The sequence below is a fragment of the Pseudophryne corroboree genome, chromosome 6 (genome assembly GCF_028390025.1).
Source record: "Pseudophryne corroboree isolate aPseCor3 chromosome 6, aPseCor3.hap2, whole genome shotgun sequence".
NCBI classification, from domain to species: Eukaryota; Metazoa; Chordata; class Amphibia; order Anura; family Myobatrachidae; genus Pseudophryne; species Pseudophryne corroboree.
In genome coordinates, this window is record NC_086449.1 from 769,803,560 (window position 1) to 769,821,150 (window position 17,591).

At 43.5% G+C, this 17,591-nt stretch overlaps 1 long non-coding RNA gene and 1 pseudogene across 1 annotated transcript in view; both read right to left on the minus strand.

Moving 5' to 3' along the window:
- Positions 1-17,591, minus strand: part of LOC134935697 (uncharacterized) — a 438,569-nt gene that overhangs the window by 17,928 nt on the left and 403,050 nt on the right. The window contains exons 2-3 of the long non-coding RNA XR_010180350.1: positions 9,112-9,182; positions 8,528-8,588 (exon numbers count right to left, since the gene is read on the minus strand). This is a non-coding gene — a long non-coding RNA (uncharacterized LOC134935697). The remainder of the gene's footprint in view (positions 1-8,527; positions 8,589-9,111; positions 9,183-17,591) is intronic.
- Positions 2,545-2,663, minus strand: LOC134937307 (5S ribosomal RNA; annotated as a pseudogene).

The window sequence follows — 17,591 nt, forward strand, 5'->3', positions numbered from 1 at the left end:
CCGTAGGGCGCGATGAATCACCTAGTATATATATATATATATATATATATATATCAACATTTTCATCAGTACGACCAGGGTCAGATCTAGACCTTCCGGCGCCCAGGGCGAAAGTTTCCTGTGGCGCCCCCCAGGCAAAATAGAGGGAAGGGGCATGGCCACAGTTATCCCCCTGTACTTGTGCCCCCAGTAGTTCTGACCCCTGTAGCTGTTAACCCAGTAGTTGTGCCCCCCTGTAGCTGTGCCCCCAGTCGTTGTGCCCCCAGTAGATTTGCCCCAGCAGCTGTGCCCCCAGCAGATTTGTCCCCAGTAGATTTGTCCCCAGTAGATTTGTCCCCAGTAGCTGTGCTCCCAGTAGCGCCGCTTACAAACACACACAAAAAAACAAAAACAAAACACAATACTTACCAGCCCTGCTCCTGCTTCCCGTCCGCTGCTGCGCTGCCCTCCGTCTCTGGCCGCCGGCTCCTCTCTATGGCAGCGCCACACAGACACTAGAGGTGCAGCCGGGGAGCGGAGATCAGGATGCGGCTCTTGCCACGACGGCGGCGCCCTCGGGACACCGGCGCTCCGGGCAAAAAGAGCTACTGAGTACGACAATCCATTTTAATATATGTATATATATATATATATATATATATATATACATACACATATATATTATATATATATATACACACACACACACACACACACACACACACACACACACACACACACACACACACACACACACCCATATACTGTGTGTGTATATATATATATATATTTGCATATACAGTACTATATATATATATATATATATATATATATGTACAAAAGAAGCTAATAGCGCCACAAAAACAGTATCTAATTTTGTAAACAACAGTATAGGAAAAATATGTATATATGCTCTGAGACAAATATCAGAACAACACCTGATGGACACTCCCTTATGCAATTTAGGGCGTCAGCTTTGGTACCTCAAAGAAAATTGTAAGCACTGGTATATATGCCTACTAGAAAAATGGTGCGGGGGGTGGGATGAGGTATTACAAGCGACCGAGGTGTCTAATCAATGATTAAGTACAACAGGTACTAATAAATAATAAAATTTAATATTTAGGAGTACAAAGCACTAAAAAAAGGGGGGAGGAGTAACATGCAATAAAATGTAAAAATCGCTGGATTGGTACAAAAAAGAAGTAAAAAGGGGAGGGGGTTTATGCTAAAGAATACATCAGGGTACATATATCAAAATTCATAAAAGTACATAATAACACTAAAAAAAAAAAAAAAAAAAAAAAAAATTTTGTTATATAAAAAAAATTCTTTTAAAATCAAAAATGCATACGATAAAATACAGTAAAAGGTGAGGAGAAGTAGCTTATCTTTTATAAGTTTGAGATGTGATCAGAAAGTCACCCAACGCGTTTCGTCCCTCATGGACTTCATCAAAGGGTAATGCAGAGCTAGAGACTGAACCTATTTATACCTTGAGACTGAGGGAAGTGATGCTGACGTCACTTCCTGTTTAGTTAATTGGTAACAACATGTTTGTAGTAAAAAATACAATTCTGTGCGGGTAAAAATGGAGAGGATAACATAGAGACCATGGCCAGTATATTTACTTATAGAAACGAGACCTAGATAAGGTTAAAAGCATCCAAAGTCTGTGTGATAGTTCACTTCCGGTCCGGAGTCAGCTGATGATAATATCCGCCTCCCGTCTGCCCCACTTCCGCCCCGCTTCCGGCGGCCTAGAGATGCTTCTGCGCATGCGCCCGGTGGTCGCGGACGTAATGAATGCATTTACTGGATTTGCTTCTTAGTTGGAGCGGCGGCCATCTTTTTGGTTAGTTATGTGCATACGTCACAGTGCTTCCGTGGAGCGGAGTTCTGTTAATTGCCTTCAAGGAAAGGCATGAGTGCGTCCATGGAGGCGGTGTGACTCCCCATAGGGTACATGAAACGAAAAAGAAATATTTAGTTCAGAGGGCAAAAACGGAGAACAAGGGGAATATATGAGATATATATATGGGCAGAAATGGCTGGAGCATATTAATAAGGGGTAAAAGTGGAAATGATCGGAAAATGAGAACAAAACACTTTTTCCATGAATGTTTTTTTTTTTTTTTTTTTTTAAACGGTGGAAGATAAATAAAATGAGAATATATAAATATATAAGTATAAAAATATATATAAAAACAAAAATGTAATAATGAGAATTATTATAGGCGCAAATTGAACAACGCATGATTATAAATGGAATATGAATGTAATTACGAGCTTAGTGGCTGGAAGGTGAAGAGGAAGGATAATATAGTGGAACTAGCGGCGTGAGGGGAGGAGGGGTAGTAAGGGTGGGGGAGGGGAGAAGAATTGATACCTTCGGGAAGTAGGTGAATTACTGGTGTAAGTGAATAGGTAATACCATTAGGAAGGTATCTTGCAAGGGTAATATGTCTTGCAGGGGTGGTAATTGGTTCATACATGCTATGGATCAAATGCAATCATAAGTAATCTAATGAGAGTTTGTCAGAAGTTTCCCCTGTTTTGCCTGTATGATTACAACACCCGGTATCCCAAGGGGGTCTCCCATCCTTGTACTGACCGGGCCCATCCTTGCTTAGCTTCCAAGATCGGACGTTGTTGGGCGTCCCCAAGGAGGTATGGTTGTAATATTTATGGCTAGGTTGGAAACATTATCCTCTCGATTCATATGATAGTAATATTTGTCCAGTATGACTAGGAAGAGTGAAAGGCAGGAAATAGCATAGTGGGATAAGAGATGTGAGGGCTTAACAATAGAGAGGGTGGAACTTATAAATGGCACATATAAATAGGTATCAAGTGTGATTATCCCGTCACTGAGGCAAGCTCATGACCAGGTGAACACCCCTTCGAGTTTTAATCCATACGACATAATGTGCCCCACCAAAGAGGTGATATACTCGTGGATGTGAAGAAAAAGATGAGCATAAGGGTAGAGAGTAGCTTATTCATAAAAAAGGTGCTATCTCGTACCCTTCGTTGAAACCATCCGGATGGAGAGTATTGAGTTCGTATATCCAATACATTTCTCTCCTGGAAAGGAGATTTGAAAGGTCTCCACCTCTGGCTCCCAATGCTACTAGTTCAATGCCTTTATATGTTAATGTCTCTGGATCCGAGTTATGGAAAAGGTGGAAATGTTTGGAAACTGCATGTGTGAGGACTTTATTCTTGATATTTCTAACATGTTCCTGGATACGTATTTTGAGGGGTCTTTTAGTTTTTCCTATATACTTCAGTTTACATGGACACTCCAGAAGGTAGATTACTGACATGGTGTTGCAATTGATGAATTGTTTGATCTGATACTCTTTCTGGGTTTGAGTATTTTGAAAGAATCTTCTGTTTGGGTGGAGGTATTTACATATGTTGCATCTCCCGCATTTGAAGCTTCCTTTGCATTTTGGCATTATGCTAGTAGCTGGTGGATTCTTCAACATGCTAGGAGCTAGTGTGTCTTTGAGACTCCGAGACTTGCGGAAGACCATTTGTGGCTCTTTGGTGAGGTAGTTCTTCAGTATAGGGTCCATAAGGAGTATATTCCAATGTTTCTTGAGGACATTCTTAATGAGATTCTCGTGTCGACTGTATGTTGTGATGAATTTAACTGTGTCTTCCTTAACGTTCTTGGATTTATACTTGAGAAGATCCGTTCTTTTTGCAGCTTTAGCCTTAAGAGTGGCTTCTTCCAAAAGTCGGATCGGGTACCCTTTGTCTTTGAATCTTCCTTTATACACTTCAAGTTGTTGATCCCTGTCTTCCGTCTTCTTACAGTTCCGTGTTATTCTTGTGAATTGGGATAAGGGGGTGTTATCTTTCCATTGTTTGCGGTGATTGCTCTTGTAATGAACGTAACTATTCATATCTACCTTTTTTATGAAGTTGCTAGTGATAATTTCTTCTCCTGAGTGTGTTAAAATCAGGTCTAAAAATTCAATCCGTTCAGTATCCATATTAGCAGTAAACTTAAGGTTCATGGTATTATTAGAAATGTACGTTAAAAATTCATTAAAACTTGACTGGTCGCCTTCCCATACTAAAATGATGTCATCTATGTATCTTTTGTAAAAAATGATGTTTCGTTGGTATGGGTGATTGTTGAAGATGAATTCCTTTTCCCACTGACCCATGAACAAGTTTGCAAAACTGGGTGCAAAAATTGCGCCCATGGCTGTTCCGCATATTTGAAGATAAAATACGTCTAAAAAGGTAAAATAATTGTGTTTGAGTATAAAATTCATGAGCTCACATAAAAACAGACTGTGATCTTCTGTAATTTCGGGATCCGAAGAAAGAACATTGTTACAGGCCTCAATACCCTTAGCATGCTCTATGCAGGTGTAAAGGGACTGTACATCTATTGTGGCCCACCTATATGTGTCCTTCCATTGTAATGTTTCCAAGAGGTTCAGGACAGATGTGGTATCTTTCAGGAAGGCCGGTAGTTCCATTACATACTTCCTCAGGAATATATCCACGTACTCCGATAGGTGTGAGGTCAAAGAGTCAATACCAGCCACAATTGGTCTGCCGGGAGGTTTGTCCATAGACTTATGTATTTTCGGGAGAAAATAAAATATGGGGGTAGTGGGGTTGGAATTAAGGAGATATTGATATTCATCCTTCGTGAGTATCTCCTTTCTGAAGGCTTTCAGAAGCATTTCCCTCAGATCTTCCACAAATTGGTCTTTCGGATCACAAGACAATGGCACGTATGATGTCTGATCACCTAGTAGTCTGAGTGCTTCAGTGACGTATGCTTCTCTGTCCATAATGACCAACCCCCCCCCTTTGTCAGCAGGTTTTATAACCAAGTTGTGGTTTTCTTGTAATAGTTTAATTGCTTCCGTCTCCCTGTTGGAGAGATTCTTCTCCTTTACAGATGGAATGTTGGCATCACACAGATCCTTTTTAACCAGTTCATAAAAAAGGCCCACATTGTGACCTTTTGATTCCAAAGGGTAGAATTTTGATGTGGGTTTCAAACCTGATTTCGATTGTTCATAGTTCTGTATCACCGCATCTTCTTTTTTCAGAAAATGTCTTTTAAGGGTGATTTTTCTTATGAATTTATTCAGATCGATAAAAACTTCAAATTTATTCATACCCTTTGTAGGTGCAAATGAAAGGCCTTTATTAAGCAGTGTAGTCTCATGATTTGTCAAATTATGGCTGGACAGATTGAAGATGCCCTTGGGTGTGGGTTGTTCTATACTAGATTTCGTCTTTTGTATAGTCTTGACCCTCCTGCCTCCCCGACATCCTCTTCGTCTTCCAGTCTTCTTTTGCGTGGTGACGTGTTCTTTGTTCTTGCCGGTGTTTTTGTAGTGTCTCGGTGGTAGTGGTTCGTACCTTTCGATAAAAAAGACTCCTCAGTGTTGGAGTCCAGTCTGCGTAGTGTAGTGAATCTGTTACTGGTTTCCAAATTGTGAGATTCCTGGGTCTCCTTGTTTCTATTCATATGGCCATTGTGTTTCCTGGGAACCGTTTTCCAATATTCCCTTCTGCCTTGGGGAGCCGCATGGCCTCCTCCACTGAAGCGGCTCCAATTCTTAATCATATTATTTTCGTAATCGTGTCTGTCTCTAGCAAATTTCTTTTCTTTGTTTCTGATTACTTCATCTTCAATGCGATCAAGTTTTTTATTTAACACCTTTTCATTGATCCTGAAATCCTCCTTGTCTTTATGTACTTCCATTTTATTCTCAGCCTCCTTAATGTCAGATTCTAGGTCTGAGATAATGCGTTTTTTCTCCGTGATCAATAGTTTCATGAGAGAAATAGAACAATTATGTAGTGTTTTGTCCCATTCTTGTACGAATTCTTGGTTATCTTTCCCAAAGGTGGGCTGTTTCGTAATCCTGAGCCCCCTAGGGACTCTATTGACACTGACATAATGTTCCAAACCCCTAATGTCCCACCATGCTTTAACCTCCTTGGTCAGTAGTCTCTCAATGTTCCAAAACATACTATCCAAGTCATTAGAGGTGGGTGCAATTTCGGGGGTAACAGTCTCATTGAAAATCTTTTGGCAGAGGTTACTCCTTTTATTAGTGCGTTCATTTATTCCAAACATACTGTGTTCAATACTGGTTTACTCCAGGCAGCTGGAAGCAATGATACCAAAGAAACAGGTGTGTACAAAAGAAGCTAATAGCGCCACAAAAACAGTATCTAATTTTGTAAACAACAGTATAGGAAAAATATGTATATATGCTCTGAGACAAATATCAGAACAACACCTTCCTAATGGTATTACCTATTCACTTACACCAGTAATTCACCTACTTCCCGAAGGTATCAATTCTTCTCCCCTCCCCCACCCTTACTACCCCTCCTCCCCTCACGCCGCTAGTTCCACTATATTATCCTTCCTCTTCACCTTCCAGCCACTAAGCTCGTAATTACATTCATATTCCATTTATAATCATGCGTTGTTCAATTTGCGCCTATAATAATTCTCATTATTACATTTTTGTTTTTATATATATTTTTATACTTATATATTTATATATTCTCATTTTATTTATCTTCCACCGTTTAAAAAAAAAAAAAAAAAACATTCATGGAAAAAGTGTTTTGTTCTCATTTTCCGATCATTTCCACTTTTACCCCTTATTAATATGCTCCAGCCATTTCTGCCCATATATATATCTCATATATTCCCCTTGTTCTCCGTTTTTGCCCTCTGAACTAAATATTTCTTTTTCGTTTCATGTACCCTATGGGGAGTCACACCGCCTCCATGGACGCACTCATGCCTTTCCTTGAAGGCAATTAACAGAACTCCGCTCCACGGAAGCACTGTGACGTATGCACATAACTAACCAAAAAGATGGCCGCCGCTCCAACTAAGAAGCAAATCCAGTAAATGCATTCATTACGTCCGCGACCACCGGGCGCATGCGCAGAAGCATCTCTAGGCCGCCGGAAGCGGGGCGGAAGTGGGGCAGACGGGAGGCGGATATTATCATCAGCTGACTCCGGACCGGAAGTGAACTATCACACAGACTTTGGATGTTTTTAACCTTATCTAGGTCTCGTTTCTATAAGTAAATATACTGGCCATGGTCTCTATGTTATCCTCTCCATTTTTACCCGCACAGAATTGTATTTTTTACTACAAACATGTTGTTACCAATTAACTAAACAGGAAGTGACGTCAGCATCACTTCCCTCAGTCTCAAGGTATAAATAGGTTCAGTCTCTAGCTCTGCATTACCCTTTGATGAAGTCCATGAGGGACGAAACGCGTTGGGTGACTTTCTGATCACATCTCAAACTTATAAAAGATAAGCTACTTCTCCTCACCTTTTACTGTATTTTATCGTATGCATTTTTGATTTTAAAAGAATTTTTTTTTTATATAACAAAATTTTTATTTTTTTATTTTTTTTTATTTTAGTGTTATTATGTACTTTTATGAATTTTGATATATGTACCCTGATGTATTCTTTAGCATAAACCCCCTCCCCTTTTTACTTCTTTTTTGTACCAATCCAGCGATTTTTACATTTTATTGCATGTTACTCCTCCCCCCTTTTTTTAGTGCTTTGTACTCCTAAATATTAAATTTTATTATTTATTAGTACCTGTTGTACTTAATCATTGATTAGACACCTCGGTCGCTTGTAATACCTCATCCCACCCCCCGCACCATATATATATATATATATAAATATTATAAACACATAACTCAGAGCCTAACTTCAGATGCATACCTTAAAAAGAAAAAAAAGCCTGACTTACAAACAGGAGAGTGGAAGCTTGAATGTTCCTCTCCTTCTCTGTGCAAATCCCCACACGCTGCCGAGGTGGGATCTTCCTCTTCCCAGCCTGTGTGCTCAGCCAGTCACTGAGCCGCAGGCTGCAGCTTTACTTCCACCTATTGGGCGGCTGAGCCGTTGCTCAGTTAGCTCTGCAGCGCCAGCGGCTGGGCTCACTGTCACCTGTCAGTGGGGAGGGGAGCGCAACTGCACGGAAGTGCAGTGCCGCGGAGCAGATCGAATTAGAGATCTGAGCTCTGACGCGTGGCGGGGGACCCTTTTTTGACAGGGGGGCCCGGGGTACTTACCCCCAGAAACCCCCCCTTAATCCGGCTCTGGCTGTGGGGGCTGCAGGGGAGGAGGGGCAGAAAGAGAGGCTGGTGCTGCAGAGCGTTTCTTTAGGAGTGCTTAGGCAGTACAATACAATTTAATAAATAACACATTTCAATATACTGCCATACCCAGGATTCAAACCTATAACCTGTTGCATTCCAGTCTATTCAGGCTGTCCTGGGCCCCACAATTTCTGATGGCAGCCCTGATCAGTGCTGCAATTTCCAGATGCCGATCCAATCCATCGATCGGCGACCAAAACCAAGACTGACATATATTACATAAGGACACACAACTCAGAAACTTTCCAACAACAATCAGATATAGTAAGCCCCTGATTTAAAACAGAGACCAGATAAGAAGCACTTTAGGAATTATAAAGAATTAGTACAAACCTCAGTTACAAAGGAAACGGGGGGGATATTCCACTGCGGAGAATGCTGTAACTGCAGGAACCTGGGATACAGAAGCACAAAACCCACAGTAAGCTTTACATCAAACTAAACCACACAGAAAAAAAGAAGAAAAAAGAAAAATGCAGGTGTACACTTCAAACACTAAGATTACTGATAATCAGAATAATTATAATAAACTTTACATTTTAACATGGAGTAGTAATAAGGTTTCTGAGCATAGCAGTCTACACATTAGAATGGACACTATGAAAGGTAAGTCCTGGATAAATATATACTATATACTGTGTCAGTATTAGGGCTGTAGGGACCCACCTGATAAAGGTTCGCCTTGCCGTGGTAGGAGGGCTCGCACTTTTAGCCAAACTAAGAAGTTAATTATAATAATTCTTATTATTAGTATTCTTAGTGTTTGAAGTGTGCACCAGCAATTTTCTTTTTTCTGTGTGCCACTACAAGTCTCAGCATGGTAGCACTTCTTATTATGTTTGAAGTTAGGGTGTGCAGTCCGGCCCAGCTCCATCAAACCAAACCAAACAGCCGTACACAATAAGGCAGAAACTTACCTGTGACTCCACCAACAGAATACTGTATATCTGCTGCTGCAATCGGCAGTACGTGGGACAGACACAAAGACCTATGGAAAGAAGAACAAGGGTACATATAAGGAACGTAAGAATGGATTTCAGCAACATAGTGCATCCCAACATTTCAGGGAAAAACATGACTGCAACCTTGAAGCTTTGCGACTTATAACAACTGAGCAGATACAACCTAATTAGCAAAGAGGGGATTTTGGCCAAAATTTAACAAAACCGAGAGGCGATGGGAACTCAGCATAAAACCTTACAACCTGGAGGTCTAAATATAGATCCATAAGAAATATAATTGTGTGCGCAGTTAAGTATGCAAAACTGAGTAGCATATAATGCATAATACAGAGACAATTTAGGGTGTGCAAAACCAAAATAGTATGAACCCAAGAACATACGTTATAGGGTATATAAGCTATAGCAGGACACATGCTATAAATGATTGCCGCTTTAATAATCACCAGACTCGCACAAATTCCCGCACTTCCTGCTTCTCAGAGTTATTACATTCAGCCCTATAAGCTACAAGGGCTAAAATACAATATAGATAGAACCTAAAAAATTCCCACACAGAAGTTATCATTAGGAACAAAATTGGTACAATGTGGAAAAATAAGATTTTACTTACCGATAAATCTATTTCTCGGAGTCCGTAGTGGATGCTGGGGTTCCTGAAAGGACCATGGGGAATAGCGGCTCCGCAGGAGACAGGGCACAAAAAGTAAAGCTTTTCCAGATCAGGTGGTGTGCACTGGCTCCTCCCCCTATGACCCTCCTCCAGACTCCAGTTAGGTACTGTGCCCGGACGAGCGTACACAATAAGGGAGGATTTTGAATCCCGGGTAAGACTCATACCAGCCACACCAATCACACCGTACAACTTGTGATCTAAACCCAGTTAACAGTATGATAACAGCGGAGCCTCTGAAAGATGGCTTCCTTCAACAATAACCCGAATTAGTTAACAATAACTATGTACAATTATTGCAGATAATCCGCACTTGGGATGGGCGCCCAGCATCCACTACGGACTCCGAGAAATAGATTTATCGGTAAGTAAAATCTTATTTTCTCTATCGTCCTAGTGGATGCTGGGGTTCCTGAAAGGACCATGGGGATTATACCAAAGCTCCCAAACGGGCGGGAGAGTGCGGATGACTCTGCAGCACCGAATGAGAGAACTCCAGGTCCTCCTTAGCCAGAGTATCAAATTTGTAAAATTTTACAAACGTGTTCTCCCCTGACCACGTAGCTGCTCGGCAAAGTTGTAATGCCGAGACCCCTCGGGCAGCCGCCCAAGATGAACCCACCTTCCTTGTGGAGTGGGCCTTTACAGATTTAGGCTGTGGCAGGCCTGCCACAGAATGTGCAAGTTGGATTGTGCTACAGATCCAACGAGCAATCGTCTGCTTAGACGCAGGAGCACCCATCTTGTTGGGTGCATACAATATAAACAACGAGTCAGATTTTCTGACTCCAGCTGTCCTTGCAATATATATTTTTAATGCTCTGACAACGTCCAGTAACTTGGAGTCCTCCAAGTCACTTGTAGCCGCAGGCACTACAATAGGCTGGTTCAGATGAAATGCTGACACCACCTTAGGGAGAAAATGCGGACGAGTCCGTAGTTCTGCCCTGTCCGAATGGAAAATCAGATATGGGCTTTTGTAAGATAAAGCTGCCAGTTCTGACACTCTCCTGGCCGAAGCCAGGGCTAGAAGCATGGTCACTTTCCATGTGAGATATTTCAAATCCACCTTCATTAGTGGTTCAGACCAATGAGATTTTAGAAAGTCCAAAACCACATTGAGATCCCACGGTGCCACTGGAGGCACCACAGGAGGCTGTATATGTAGCACTCCCTTAACAAGGTCTGGACTTCAGGGACTGAAGCCAATTCTTTTTGAAAGAAAATCGACAGGGCCGAAATTTGAACCTTAATAGATCCCAATTTGAGACCCATAGACAATCCTGATTGCAGGAAATGTAGGAATCGACCCAGTTGAAATTCCTCCGTCGGAGCACTCCGATCTTCGCACCACGCAACATATTTTCGCCAAATTCGGTGATAATGTTGCACGGTTACTTCCTTCCTTGCTTTAATCAAAGTAGGAATGACTTCTTCCGGCATGCCTTTTTCCTTTAGGATCCGGCGTTCAACCGCCATGCCGTCAAACGCAGCCGCGGTAAGTCTTGAAACAGACAGGGACCCTGCTGAAGCAAGTCCCTCCTTAGAGGTAGAGGCCACGGATCTTCCGTGATCATCTCTTGAAGTTCCGGGTACCAAGTCCTTCTTGGCCAATCCGGAACCACTAGTATCGTCCTTACGCCTCTTTGCCGTATAATTCTCAATACTTTTGGTATGAGAGGCAGAGGAGGAAACACATACACCGACTGGTACACCCAAGGCGTTACCAGCGCGTCCACAGCTATTGCCTGCGGATCTCTTGACCTGGCGCAATACCTGTCCAGTTTTTTGTTGAGGCGAGACGCCATCATGTCCACCATTGGTCTTTCCTAACGGGTTACCAGCAAGTGGAAGACTTCTGGATGAAGTCCCCACTCTCCCGGGTGAAGATCGTGTCTGCTGAGGAAGTCTGCTTCCCAGTTGTCCACTCCCGGGATGAACACTGCTGACAGTGCTATCACATGATTCTCTGCCCAGCGAAGAATCCTTGCAGCTTCTGCCATTGCACTCCTGCTTCTTGTGCCGCCCTGTCTGTTCACATGGGCGACTGCCGTGATGTTGTCCGACTGGATCAACACCGGTTTTCCCTGAAGCAGAGGTTCTGCCTGGCTTAGAGCATTGTATATTGCTCTTAGTTCCAGAATGTTTATGTGAAGAGACGTTTCCAGGCTCGTCCATACTCCCTGGAAGTTTCTTCCTTGTGTGACTGCTCCCCAGCCTCTCAGGCTGGCGTCCGTGGTCACCAGGATCCAATCCTGTATGCCGAATCTGCGGCCCTCCAATAGATGAGCACTCTGCAACCACCACAGAAGAGACACCCTTGTCCTTGGAGACAGGGTTATCCGCAGGTGCATCTGAAGATGCGACCCTGACCATTTGTCCAACAGATCCCTTTGGAAAATTCTTGCGTGGAATCTGCCGAATGGAATTGCTTCGTAAGAAGCCACCATTTTTCCCAGGACTCTTGTGCATTGATGTACAGACACCTTTCCTGGTTTTAGGAGGTTCCTGACAAGCTCGGATAACTCCTTGGCTTTTTCCTCCGGGAGAAAAACCTTTTTCTGAACCGTGTCCAGAATCATCCCTAGGAACAGCAGACGAGTTGTCGGCATTAACTGGGATTTTGGAATATTCAGAATCCACCCGTGCTGTTTTAGCACTTCTTGCGACAGTGCTAATCCCATCTCTAGCTGTTCTCTGGACCTTGCCCTTATTAGGAGATCGTCCAAGTATGGGATAATTAATATGCCTTTTCTTCGAAGAAGAATCATCATCTCGGCCATTACCTTTGTAAAGACCCGAGGTGCCGTGGACAATCCGAACGGCAGCGTCTGAAACTGATAGTGACAGTTTTGTACAACGAACCTGAGGTACCCCTGGTTTCGCTATCACTGCTCTGAGTGACTCCATCTTGAACTTGAACTTCTTTATGTACAGGTTCAAGGACTTCAGATTTAGAATAGGCCTTACCGAGCCATCCGGCTTCGGTACCACAAAAAGAGTGGAATAATACCCCTTCCCTTGTTGTAGAAGAGGTACCTTGACTATCACCTGCTGAGAGTACAGCTTGTGAATGGCTTCCAAAACCGTCTCCCTTTCGGAGGGGGACGTTGGTAAAGCAGACTTCAGGAAACGGCGAGGTGGATCTGTCTCTAATTCCAACCTGTACCCCTGAGATATTATCTGCAGGATCCAGGGATCTACCTGCGAGTGAGCCCACTGCGCGCTGTAATTTTTGAGACGACCACCCACCGTCCCCGAGTCCGCTTGAGAAGCCCCAGCGTCATGCTGAGGCTTTTGCAGAAGCCGGGGAAGGCTTCTGTTCCTGGGAAGGAGCTGCCTGTTGCTGTCTCTTCCCTCGACCTCTGCCTCGTGGCAGATATGAATAGCCCTTTGCTCTCTTATTTTTAAAGGAACGAAAGGGCTGCGGTTGAAAAGTCGGTGCCTTTTTCTGTTGGGGAGTGACTTGAGGTAGAAAGGTGGATTTCCCGGCTGTAGCCGTGGCCACCAAATCTGATAGACCGACTCCAAATAACTCCTCCCCTTTATACGGCAAAACTTCCATATGTCGTTTTGAATCCGCATCGCCTGTCCACTGTCGCGTCCATAAAGCTCTTCTGGCCGAAATGGACATAGCACTTACCCGTGATGCCAGTGTGCAGATATCCCTCTGTGCATCACGCATATAAAGAAATGCATCCTTTATTTGTTCTAACGACAGTAAAATATTGTCCCTGTCCAGGGTATCAATATTTTCAATCAGGGACTCTGACCAAACTACCCCAGCACTGCACATCCAGGCAGTCGCTATAGCTGGTCGTAGTATAACACCTGCATGTGTGTATATACTTTTTTGGATATTTTCCATCCTCCTATCTGATGGATCTTTAAGTGCGGCCGTCTCAGGAGAGGGTAACGCCACTTGTTTAGATAAGCGTGTTAGCGCCTTGTCCACCCTAGGAGGTGTTTCCCAGCGCTCCCTAACCTCTGGCGGGAAAGGGTATAATGCCAATAATTTCTTTGAAATTATCAGCTTTTTATCAGGGGCAACCCACGCTTCATTACACACGTCATTTAATTCTTCTGATTCAGGAAAAACTATAGGTAGTTTTTTCACACCCCACATAATACCCTGTTTAGTGGTACCTGTAGTATCAGCTAAATGTAACGCCTCCTTCATTGCCAAAATCATATAACGTGTGGCCCTACTGGAAAATACGGTTGATTCGTCACCGTCACCACTGGAGTCAGTGCCTGCGTCTGGGTCTGTGTCGACCGACTGAGGCAAAGGGCGTTTCACAGCCCCTGACGGTGTTTGAGTCGCCTGGACAGGCACTAATTGATTGTCCGGCCGTCTCATGTCGTCAAACGACTGCTTTAGCGTGTTGACACTATCCCGTAGTTCCATAAATAAAGGCATCCATTCTGGTGTCGACTCCCTAGGGGGTGACATCCTCATATTTGGCAATTGCTCCGCCTCCACACCAATATCGTCCTCATACATGTCGACACACACGTACCGACACACAGCAGACACACAGGGAATGCTCCTAACGAAGACAGGACCCACTAGCCCTTTGGGGAGACAGAGGGAGAGTTTGCCAGCACACACCAAAAGCGCTATATATAACAGGGATAGCCTTATAATAAGTGCTCCCTTATAGCTGCTTTATATATATCAAAATATCGCCATAAATTTGCCCCCCCTCTCTGTTTTACCCTGTTTCTGTAGTGCAGTGCAGGGGAGAGACCTGGGAGCCGTCCTGACCAGCGGAGCTGTGAGAGGAAATGGCGCCGTGTGCTGAGGAGATAGGCCCCGCCCCTTTTCCGGCGGGCTCGTCTCCCGCTATTTAGTGAATCCAGGCAGGGGTTAAATATCTCCATATAGCCTCTGGGGGCTATATGTGAGGTATTTTTAGCCTTTATATAGGTTACATTTGCCTCCCAGGGCGCCCCCCCCCAGCGCCCTGCACCCTCAGTGACTGCGTGTGAAGTGTGCTGAGAGGAAAATGGCGCACAGCTGCAGTGCTGTGCGCTACCTTTAGAAGACTGCAGGAGTCTTCAGCCGCCGATTCTGGACCTCTTCTGACTTCAGCATCTGCAAGGGGGCCGGCGGCGCGGCTCCGGTGACCATCCAGGCTGTACCTGTGATCGTCCCTCTGGAGCTGATGTCCAGTAGCCAAGAAGCCAATCCATCCTGCACGCAGGTGAGTTCACTTCTTCTCCCCTCAGTCCCTCGTTGCAGTGATCCTGTTGCCAGCAGGACTCACTGTAAAATAAAAAACCTAAGCTAAACTTTTTCTAAGCAGCTCTTTAGGAGAGCCACCTAGATTGCACCCTTCTCGGCCGGGCACAAAAATCTAACTGGAGTCTGGAGGAGGGTCATAGGGGGAGGAGCCAGTGCACACCACCTGATCTGGAAAAGCTTTACTTTTTGTGCCCTGTCTCCTGCGGAGCCGCTATTCCCCATGGTCCTTTCAGGAACCCCAGCATCCACTAGGACGATAGAGAAATAAAGGCTGCACCGCAGTTATGGATGTCGTACAAACAACACTGAGCAATTATAGTGACTAAAGTACAGAAGGAGAAACGTTAGGTGACCACTAGAGGACAACCAGTAGGAACCTTAACCATTGCATTTGATCACCATAAAGGAGAATTTACAACTAGTATCAGAGCCTGAAGTATAGGCCAACGTAACAGTTACCACGGTGATGCAACAGGATGTCCTATGACAATGCAACTACAGAGTGGTCATAGCAATGAAACAGAAGCAATTCTCAAGGGGATGAGATAGGTAAAGGCATGCATGACAAATATGGTAGATTACCAATAAGAAGTTATCAAAAGCTGGAGAGAGAGATATTTGAGGGATCGTAGAAGCACAGCCACACCCACTGAGGAAATCACGCACATGACGAAACGCGTTGGTCCACTATCACCACTGACCAATCACGCTAGGATTAGCAAGGAGAGATATGAACAGGAGAAAGCAGCCAATGGGGTTTGTGCATATGGCTGCCGGTCCTCCTATGTCTATTTTTACTTCATTTAGAGATGGTTAATTGTATGATGGTAATACAGTAAAAATACATTTTAGATGAAGCACACAAGTGATTTTTATTATATATCATACACATAACATACCAATCACAGATACCCACTCACACCACAGCCCATGGAGGAGCAGAGGTAGTAACACTGGTAAGTACTGTAATGTGCAACTCACCTACCACTTACCTGCCTAATAGTGTCTGTGAGTACTGATACTGTGCCCATTAAAATGAGGTTCTGTGTAAGAAGCGTGAGACATGAAGCATTGCATACTGCGGACATTACCATGTGCAGAATACCCATATACTATATACAGTTTCAGTGATTCTATTACCACTAAGAGGACTTGATGTTCAAAGTTATTATTTCTCATATATGCATGTATATTTAGATATTTTAATTTTTTTAAGATTCAGAATTGGTGGATAAGTATTTCTCCATTAATATATAGTCTGGCTGGATACAGTGGGTGAGCAGGAGCGTATACAGACTGGGGCGTAATCACCAGATTGGATTCTAGTGTGTAACATAAGACGCTATTTGTATAAGACTTATAGACATATTTTGCTATAGGTGACATTCACTGTTTGATATTCCCTTTGTATAAGAATCTGTTACACCTGGATACATATTATTTGTTGACCATCATTTCACTTCTATACATAATACCAAAGCCAGATTGTGCGCCGCATGAATTCTGTTATTCTATGTAATAGAGATGAGCGGGTTCGGTTTCTCTGAATCCGAACCCGCCAGAACTTCATGTTTTTTTTCACGGGTCCGAGCGACTCGGATCTTCCCGCCTTGCTCGGTTAACCCGAGCGCGCCCGAACGTCATCATGACGCTGTCGGATTCTCGCGAGGCTCGGATTCTATCGCGAGACTCGGATTCTATATAAGGAGCCGCGCGTCGCCGCCATTTTCACACGTGCATTGAGATTGATAGGGAGAGGACGTGGCTGGCGTCCTCTCCATTTAGATTATAAGAGACTGAGAGAGATTTACTGGAGCTGACTAGGAGGAGTACTGTTACTGTAGAAGTGTAGAGACTGAGTGGAGAAGAGTTTACTAGTGAGGACAGTGCAGTTTACTTTATAATCCGTTCTCTGCCTGAAAAAAGCGATACACAGCACACAGTGACTCAGTCACATACCATATCTGTGTGCACTGCTCAGGCTCAGGCCAGTGTGCTGCATCATCTATTATCTATATATAATATTATATATATCTGTCTGACTGCTCAGCTCACACAGCTTATAATTGTGGGGGAGACTGGGGAGCACTACTGCAGTGCCAGTTATAGGTTATAGCAGGAGCCAGGAGTACATAATATATTATATAGTGAGTGACCACCAGACACACAGTGCAGTTTATTTAATATATCCGTTCTCTGCCTGAAAAAAGCGATACACACAGTGACTCAGTCAGTCACATACCATATCTGTGTGCACTGCTCAGGCCAGTGTGCTGCATCATCTATTATCTATATATAATATTATATATATCTGTCTGACTGCTCAGCTCACACAGCTTATAATTGTGGGGGAGACTGGGGAGCACTACTGCAGTGCCAGTTATAGGTTATAGCAGGAGCCAGGAGTACATAATATATTATATAGTGAGTGACCACCAGACACACAGTGCAGTTTATTTAATATATCCGTTCTCTGCCTGAAAAAAGCGATACACACAGTGACTCAGTCAGTCACAT